The sequence below is a fragment of the Amblyomma maculatum genome, chromosome 4 (genome assembly GCF_055883805.1).
Source record: "Amblyomma maculatum isolate TAMU_Amacu chromosome 4, ASM5588380v1, whole genome shotgun sequence".
Lineage (NCBI taxonomy): Eukaryota > Metazoa > Arthropoda > Arachnida > Ixodida > Ixodidae > Amblyomma > Amblyomma maculatum.
This window is the reverse complement of record NC_139347.1, coordinates 56,459,318-56,469,501: the sequence shown is the minus strand read 5'-3', so window position 1 is coordinate 56,469,501 and position 10,184 is coordinate 56,459,318.

The following is a 10,184-nucleotide window of genomic DNA, read 5'->3' as shown; positions in this document are numbered from 1 at the left end:
AAGCCGTTCTTTTGGAACTAGCCATACAAGGAAGAATATTAACTACATGCAGAAACAGCAGCACTCAAACTTGACATCCATAACCACTTGGACAATTGCACGAAACTATCACGAACCATTTATGCAACAAACACATCAGTTCCAAAGAACAACAGCATAGCTCAACCCAAAAACAGTATGTTTGGAATACATTAGCAAGCCTTGTTCCCTCATGCCATTATGGAATGCTATTTCAATGACAGCAGTCTTCCCCTTCTCAAAAAGATTGCCAAAATACTCCCAAAAATAAACCACAGGAAAACACAATAGGCTTCAACGGCAACAAAACTGCATCTTTTTACATTATTACCTACTCTTAGTCTCTGTTAAAGCCGACATATGGAAGACACAAACTACACCCAAAATAGACATTTGAAGATAAAAATATGAAGGGTAACACTCAAACCGGATTCTATGTGTCTTATCTTTAGCACACACACACACAAAAAAAAAACACTGCTATTTATCTAGACCAACTGCAAAAGCAACGTCGTGAGTTTGGCCAAAGAATAACGCTTGTCCCAGTGTGCGTGAGTTGTCAGAAATGTGAGCCTTGCAACATTCAGAGCTTTCATAAAAGCTTTCACCATAGTGTAGGGCAATGCAGCTTGCACCTCTAAAGATTGCCACCTGTAGCTATAGACAACAGCACTCCATTACCAAAAGCTTAATGTGCTTCACAGTGCCAAACAGCAAGTAAGTGAGGAACTACAGCCCCCAACAGCTTCAACACAGGCTTCAAAGCAGCCTTGCCAGTATATTATCACAATGCACCTTGAGTATGCAACAGAATCTTTAAACAATGTTCCCCTGACTATCTGCACATTACTAAGAATTGTTTTATAAGAAACAATTTGAAACTAATAATTTGAAAATAATTTGTCATCGCACAATGGTGACAATGCTGTCACCTCATAATAAACACACTGACATAAAGCCTCTGCAAGCTTGTGCTGCTGTACTGCTCCATTTAATCTGGGGACTCGCATTGCCATACAGTTACTCTGGCTTTTTTTCAAGCTGTAAAACTCATGAGCAACAGCAGCACGAGACATTTAGAGAACAGCTATTAATGACAGGGAGTTGATAAATTTTTATTTTGTTTTTTAACTTTTCAACTTCTCATACCTCTCTCTACATGCTTTGCAATAAGCAAAGAAATGAGTTAAGCTCATAAGACAATGCCAGAGCTAAGTAAATTGGAACAAAAGAAATAACAGCTTTAAACATGCATACACTACTGCAAGAGAAAGCAGCGAATTTTTTCCCCCGACACTCTCTGGCTTGTGCACATGGCCATTTTTTATAACGCACCCCACTCCAAGCTGACTAATCAATCATATTAACAAACTGTAATAAAATAAAAAGAGAAACAATACTGCCAACCATAGTGCTTGACTAGCAGCTGCTTCATCCAAAACAAACGTTAGCTATAGCGTAGCTCAGTATTTACTTCCATTTTCTCAATGTACTACTAGACGAAACACATAACGTATGGCTGCACTTGGGTGGATGCCAATGAGTAATTACTCCCTTACTACAAATTACTCCACCTTGGGGGATTCCCCTGAATATTCGACCAACAGTATTCCCACTTCAAGCTATAGATAAATTTGCTCTCGCCCTGCCATCTGATGTGCTGACCGTCCTGGTTAGCTCAGTTGGTACAGCGAATGCCGCGGAAAGGCAGTGGTCCCGAGTTCGATTCCCGGATCAGGACAAATTTTTCTTTAACTACAAAGTTTCTGAGAAAGTTTGCCGCTGTGTGGGTGCGCTTGGGTGGATGCCAATGAGCAATTAGTCCCTTATAACGAGCGTAACTTACATCACTACGCCCCAGTCGGCCTCATTACCTTTATATAGCAACTAGTGCCGCTGATAGTGTGAACGGACTGCTGTGAAACTAATTTCACCATTTTGCTTTATACACAATGAATATTTTCACAAAATAAACACGTTTAGTTTTGTTTCTAAAGTTAAAAATGGACATGGCAAAACTGAGAACTGAGAAAAGTACGAAATGTTTCATTACATACAAGGTTCGTTAAATGCATTTAGTATGAAAAAATAAAAACCATGATATATAACTAAAAACTCGTCACTAAAGCTAAAGAGATGACCGTTTCACGGTCTTGCTGGTAATGTGGCTGGACTTCATAACAGCGAGGAATTCACAACATAGGGGTTAACTACTGCATCCAAGTCTAACTGCTACCTCCCAAAATTAATGACACCCCCAAACATTCAGGACAGTTTTCTGATCAAAACTGTGTTCATTATACAACTGAGGACAAAAGATTGGACATCTGTATTGCATAAAATATACTATCGAAGGCACTTCATTTGTAAGCCTAGGTATGCTGCAGCGATTTTATGTGAAGCGTAAGGGGCCCGCATCATGACGAGCTGGAATCAGTGTCCAGTGTTGTCATTCGTAAGTGAACAACCCCAGCAAACCTAAAATGATCAAAAAATTTAGAGAGGGGTCCAAACAAAGCCAAAATTGATGAAAAAGTTTGTGTACCATGGACGAACAGATGTATGAAAAATAAACTGAGGTTAATTAAGGCGGGTGTAAGGGCCGGGTTGAAGCCAAGCCCTTTGGTCGTGAGATAAGCTCTCTAAACATTGGCTACAAAAACTCGCGATTCAAGCACGTTAGAATGGGACTCAGTGAATGGGCTTGGCTTGCTATTTAGTAAAGTGTCTTTAAGACGTATTTATTGATTCTAATTTTAATTATGAGCGTGCTAATTATGACTGAAGTAATTTCAAGAAAAGTGACAACCGGATGCATTAATCCTGGTGCGTTTCCCTCTTAAGGCAAAGCTTAAGCCTCTCCCATGTTTTCTGTGACACAAACAACATGCGACAAGCTCCAGAACAAAATACACAGCCCTCAAGTCAAAATGAGTAAAAAGCACAGTTCTCCAATCTGCACAAAACAGTAATTCATCATGATGAGGTGTTATAATAATGATGCACAGAAACAGCACTCAATACGTCTAAAAATAAGAGCATTGGTTGAAAACTACAATGAATGCTGTGCAGTAGCATAAATAAAAAGAAAAAAAAAGAGAGAAAGCAAGTGAAAAATGATAATGCAACAGCTCCAGCCTGAAATTAGCTCACAATCACAAACTTGATACAAATAGATTTCGGAGCACTAGAGAACTTCTGTGAACTCTTCGCCCAGGAGGTAATAGCATGACCTGCACATGACCTGCAACATGACCTGCACTTCAAGCTCCAGGACCGAAACTACTCTTCCTCGATGTGGCAAATAAACATCAGTAATGATAACTGTCATGCCATAACAGCTCTAATAAGTGTGCGCTTGTGCTAATCGCCTCAGACAGGTGGCAGGTGGCGTTCACGTTTTGCCTCAGTGATATGATAAACTGCGACAAAAGCTACACAGAGAATCAATCAGACAACTGCACCATGTCAAAAACCATCAGCTACCCATTGTCACGGGTTCATAGAAAAAACTGAGTGCTGAAGGTACAGCTATCCCCAGCATTTTTCTCAGCCACGCAAGTGTGAAAGTGCTCTAACAACTTAGGTACATCTACACAGATATTCACAGAGGTCTGTGACCCATGCACGTGAAACACAGAACTAATTAATCATTTGAGATGAAAACTCAAAATGAGAATGTGAATTCTGTACTAAACAACAAGTCCAAATGGGGTCCACGTCTTACAAAAAATAACCAATTCCAAACCGCAAAGGACCTCTGAGCCATTCAGAACATTATGCGGTCATGACCGATGCACACTCTAAGGCCACATCAGTGACCAAGTGGATGCTCCACACTCAGATATGAAAAGACACAGACAATAGCAGGTTAGTTAATCCTTGGAATTTGGTTAAATGTTTTATAAAGCACAGAATTAACTCTGAACCAGACTATAAGCACTAATAACTGTAAGCTTGTGTCGTCCTCTTATTTGTCGTGCCTTCTGTGTTTTCATTCACCTTGTATGCTACACCGATTTACCCAAACTATACTCATGCAATAACCATAGTCCACTGTGTGGTTTCTTCTTGCTTCACTTCTCTTTCTCTTCTTTACTGGCTTGAACCTAGCACAAATTATGAACACATCTATCTCAGTCGTCTCCACATTCCTTCCTCAAAAATTTTTCCCACTCAGCCACTCTGATGACTATAAACAAGAGAAAGAGCACCATTCCAAATGTAGAAAGGCACGTGAAAAGTATGCACACCTAAAAAGAGTGCAGTTAGGAAGCAAAGAAGAGTGCCATATTATCATAACTCCTTAAACATAGTATAGTGTATCAAAATTTGCTGTTCAGCATGTAATGCAGAATACAAGTATCCTAAGTAGGACAAGCTCTTCGATAAATCTTTTCATCAATATTTTTGCACAGGGATGCAGCTCTGCACTTGCTTTTCCAGCAACACATACTAAAAGTACCTGAAACAGCAAAAAAAAAAAAGAAGAAGAAGAAGAAGAAGAAAGAAGCAAAATGTAAAACTCCACCTAAATTGGTCTCCAGAAAGCACAAAAAAAAAAATGCATTTGCTTCCAAGCTGGCGTGTGAAGTGTCAACAAAAATTAGGTTTGGAATGTGCACTCTTTCTAGCATGAACTGTGCACAAAACGTAAGGCTAAAAAAATATGCATTATTATTAGCACACAATCATGTAACTTTACCATGCACCCACTTTCATTTTGGCCTCAGTGAATTTGCATGAAGAGCCAGTGCAAGCAGGTTGACTCGTTCCCCTTAGCTGTGGCACTTCCCGGCGTCTACACTAAGGCGAGGTTACACCTCAAGTGGAACCGAAAAATTTTTCAAGGGTTCTCTGCTTGTCGTTCAATAAGACATGTGTTTGCAGCCCTGGACACTGTGCCCAAAGATGCGTTGAGCGCTTTTCAATCCGGGCACTACTTGCTTTCCAGGTAGTTTGAGGGTCCTTTGTTTTTCACGCAGTGCAGGCCTCAACTCCCGGCAGTGGTCAGTCACACCATTCACGTATTTATGAATACCAGCACATCTCGTTTGCCTATATCTTCACCGGTCATAACCCGCTCCTCTTTCCCTTTCACCCAAGACAGCAGTAGCAGGCCAGAAAGTCATCACTCTCAGGGCCAGCTCACAGCTTTTCCCTGTAAATACATCTCTCTCTCTCGACAGCCTGCCAGTTATATAAAAGCCACACAAAATGGAGCAGGCATGTAAAAATCCGTCACGTGTCAAAGCTGCTTCCGGCCTCTGCGGCACGGCACCGGTGCTTCTTGAGGTGCTCGTTTCGGCTAAAGGTGCGACTGCAGTGGGGGCATACAAACGGACGCTCCCCGGTGTGGACACGCAGGTGGTTGTTGAGGTTGGTCTGGTAGTTGGTCGAGTAGGCGCAGTAGCTGCAACGGAAGCGATGCAATGGCATAGGCTGCGACTGCCGGCTGTTTGCGCCCAAACGCTGTTGTGGGAGCGTCATTCGAGGAACCAGCGGCATGTGACAGATGGCCCTCGCGAGCAGAGACCGCCCTGCAGTGCAGAGGAAAAAGGGAGGGAGGGGGGGGAAGGCAAAGAACAAGTTTGAAAACAAACACAAGCAGATGCTACCAGACTCATCAGCGCCTCCCTGACTCACTAAGCTAAACTGCACCGACTCGTCTGAAAAAAAACGATACAAACTCAACCGCCTGAACTCGACCCATTGAGACCTGGAGACTCGACTCAGCTCATGTTTTAAGCCCACCTGCTTCAACATGGCAGCATCCAAACTGTTCCAAACTGTTTTGCATATATACAACTAAGCTTTTATTTAACCAACTCACATGACAACATTAATTCTTCTGTTTAAATAATTTTGTTAAGTCAAGAAACAATGGTGTCATGATTACCAAAGAGAAAATGCATATCTGAAGCCTAGACTGCCTGCCAACTCACACATTTTTAAAACAGGGTCAGACCGGAAGTCATTAGCGTAAGTAAGGAAACAGATGCTTGACTATCTCACAAGCAGTAGCAACACTTCCTGAACTGAGCTTCCAATGACCGTGTCAGTACTGCCTTTGTAATACAGAAATGCTTCCTGGTAGAGAACAACTCATATGTGACACAGAGAGGCAAAAGAATTCTTGCAATTAAAGACCAGTTCCCTGCCCCTACTATGCCTTCCCTGCAATCCTTGAAGCATGCTCATGTAAACGTACATAACAGCAGAGAACAATTAAAATGCATCACTTCGGATATATTCTGAACATTGCCTTTATCTAACAAGAACAACTAAACTGATGCAGTTACAGTGAAAACAGCAGTTACCACGTTTCTCAAAAACTGCACAATTGCAGTAAAGTTGAAGAACGCAGCAGTTAAGATTGCAAGCCTTCACAAAGTGACATATCAAACATACTAACTGTTGCTAGATTGTTTTTTGCCATAATGGTTAGCACACCTGCTCATAACCAGAGCCCTTTGATCCAACTGGAGGAGGAACAAAAAAGATTTATTGACTGAAGAAAAGGTGTTGACTAAACCAATGTTTGGAGTTTTCAGAAACTCCACAATGAAAAAGTGACTAATCACAGTGGCCACTTTGCAGCCATTTACGAAGGCAGTGTCGTCTGATAGCAGCAAACAAAAGTTATCGTCTGCCATCATTATTCTCAGAACAGCATGGTCAAAAAAATGCACTGCGCTAAAAAAGACGACGACTAAACACTTAAAAAACTGGACAGGCGCAGCAAAACAGCAGAAACTCTTTTGCTTTTTCTAGGTCTTAATTTATCAATAAGACTAATATCTATGCATACTTGTTACTGCATCTGTTTCACTGACGATACCAGGTGCAGGTGCAATTATCAACAATACCATATTCTGTGACATTAATATAGTTCATGCTGTCAAACACGGGCGTCATAACAATCTGGAAACATACGAATTTTAGCCTAAGCAGATAGTCAGATTACAACACATGATCCCTAAGGGAACTTTCACAATGGGTGTGATCAAAAAGCTCTGGTTATAACTCCCTCATTGTTCTATGTCTGGATTAATATTCTCGCACAATATTTTCAAAAATGGCTGGTTCTATTAAAGTGAACAAGAAATCCAGCTAGAAATGTCACATTTAGTTCCAGAAAATAGGTTACTTCAGTAAGAGCAAATTAAAAGAAAGGAAAGGTAATAAAAAAAGCACAAAGTTCAAGGCAGCTGAACTGCACTAAGTGGCAATGGCCATTGCAAAAAGGAGTAATTCTGCATGAGAAATGAACACTGACACGTGTTAAGAAGGTGGAGTCAGTAAATAAAACAAACCAAAAAAAAACATTCAGCATGTTTTGACTTCACAGGAGAAATTGATCATTTTTCAATTGGCACCTTTCACACTACTAGTGTTACTCAAACGGCATATGTCATAAAGAAATGCAAGTTAAAAGCAAGCCAAAAGAGGAGCGCAAATCTAAACATCACAGGTACTGCCATCACTGAGAGAAGGCAAACTGCTCCCTGCAGAAACAGCCTCAGCAAAGTACATACACTTCCTGTGGCTAGCTGCTCCTAAAATACAATGGGTACACCTCCACATTTAATTCCATTCATATACCTTCGCCCAAACTTTCACATGTGCTTGCCACAGCCACAAATAGAGATCACCAGCCACTCATCCCTCCCTAGTGCAGGTAGACAAGAAGTAAAATAACAATAAAACCATCAAAGACATCAACTTTTTCTTGCCATGTACGAAAAACCACATCATCACAGCCGAAAGAAAGATGTAAGGAATGTTTCTTACAGGAACAGAGCAACCAAATTACCCGGAAAGCTATGGTGACAAACTCAAACAGCTTTACTTAAATGAAGCCGACCAAAACAAAATTTAAACCCTGCAAGTCACTGACAGTCACACAAACAGCCTTGACAGAGAGAGATCAGTTTCAGTGGATGCAATCATCCGAAAGACGTTTGCAAACCTCATCATGAACTGCTCTCCCTGAGGCCGACTTGATTACTCAGAATATAGTTACTGTCAGCCAAGCACAAAACAGGGGCTTGAGGTCCATTAGTTTAAAATAAGCCCGCAGCATGGTATTGCGTGGCCAAGTAGTCAATAACAATGCCAAGTCGGTGACGCTAGAAAATTCTAATTTTAGATGTTTTTTTCTTGCTACAACTTCAGAACGTAAGAGAACACTCACGGAAACCTAAACAGCAATATATGTCTCATAAAGGGTAGCAGCTGATTTAACATTGTAGCCACACTACACACCCTGGCCTGAAACAAACTGTTGAAAAAGTTCCGCTTTGAACTCATCATAAAGTGCTTGTGGCGTGCATGACAGCCCAGCAATACAGAATTACAGATTGGCTGAGACAAAGACGAAATAAGAATGCAACAACAGTGGAAGTAAACTGTGAACTGGTGACTTACAACAGTGAGCAGGAAAGTTAGAAAAGCCAAAGGTATAGCTTTTATTAGCAGAATATGCAAGCCATTTTACAGCAGTCTGCATAGTCTTCACGGAAGTTTTAAACTTTCCAGGGCTTGATACCTCAACTGCTTAACTCAACGATGCAACGAGTCCGGACTACGTGTCAGCAATACAGCGGCTACACACGTTCTTAAACCCACCGTACATTTGTGCTCTTTCAAGATGCTTTCATCCACAAATGAAGTTATGTCTCACATACAGGAACAATGCACACACATACATACAACACCAAACTAATAAAATAGCACACAAGCCTGAAAACATTAATGTATACTTCAACAAACTTGTTAGGTGCATGCAATAAGTTTAAAAAAGCTAAAACTCAGTTGAGCATATAAAGCTGAATGCAGTAAAGGCCAACATAAAACATAGCAAGGAACAGTACTACAAACATCACATTTTAAAAAATGCATCATTATAAATAAATTCTGCCCGAGTATAACAGGCCTTCTGTCCTAGGAACACAGAGAACAAGCACAGGAGGGAGAAAGCAAAAGCTATCAAAGCACAAATGAGATAACAGTACCATAAGATGATGAACTGTCTCTCGGTGTAAAGCTATACAAATGCTCACCAGATGCTGCGTTGTGAACGCACCAAGCAATTAGCACAAAGAGTTGTGAATGGTTAAAAAGGTTGCATCAGGGTGTGGACCTTAGTTTGACATGTTTTCATCAAATATTGCACCTTCATGAGCACCACAAACATGACAAAATGTTGTTTGATCGATAAATTTGTTAAACTGGTAGTTACATAAATGTTAAAACATTTAAATTTTGGGCCATGGGGACCATATATATGAGTAGCTTACACAATCCTTTTTAGTGTGGTCCAATAGCATATTATTCCTAAAGCAATTTTATACACCTTTTCAAACTATACACAAGGCGTGGAGTATATAGGAAAAAAAGAACATTTGTTTAGCTAAAACTGAGCCTTGCAAACTGTACGCTGAAAATCAGACAAACACGAACACGCATGCTTCTAAAAATATTGTAAACAATGGCATATAAGAAGCATATACTTAGCGTACAAAGCTTTCAATTATGAATTGAAAATTGCTCGGACAAGCCAATTCCCAGTCAACAATAGCACTTTAGAGAGGTGTTAAATTATTTTACATACTTCAAGGCTGGCAAAACTACTTTCCTATCAACCGACACCTTACTCTCACCAAAGGTACAGAATATACATGCGGACTTTCACGTAAATAGAACAAAGAACAAAAGAAAATCTTAAATATTTAAAGTCAGTGTCATTGCATATACCAAAAAGCACTGTGTACTAGAAACAGTTTAGGTAAAGTAGTAGTTTTTTATACGATAGTACTGGGGTCCAAATACTTCAACAGAGAAAAGGAAAGAAAAAAATTGATAATTTACAGATGCTGCAAGAGATAAAAATGTAGCAATTAAAGGATTCACCCATGAAATTAGAAAAGCTTCAGCAAAACTAAAAGCACATTATGTCAAACAGTGTAGCTGTGGTGATAAATTGCATGTTTTTACCAACCTCTTCTACAGCATTTATTTACACAATAAATCCACTTTTTTCCTGCAAAATTTATGAAAATTTGGTGGCACTTTCATAATAGGAGTTCAATACCTGCTAAAATTTATATTCTGATAACTGAAGTACCTGGTATATTCATTATGTGAGAAAATATGGTAGTCAC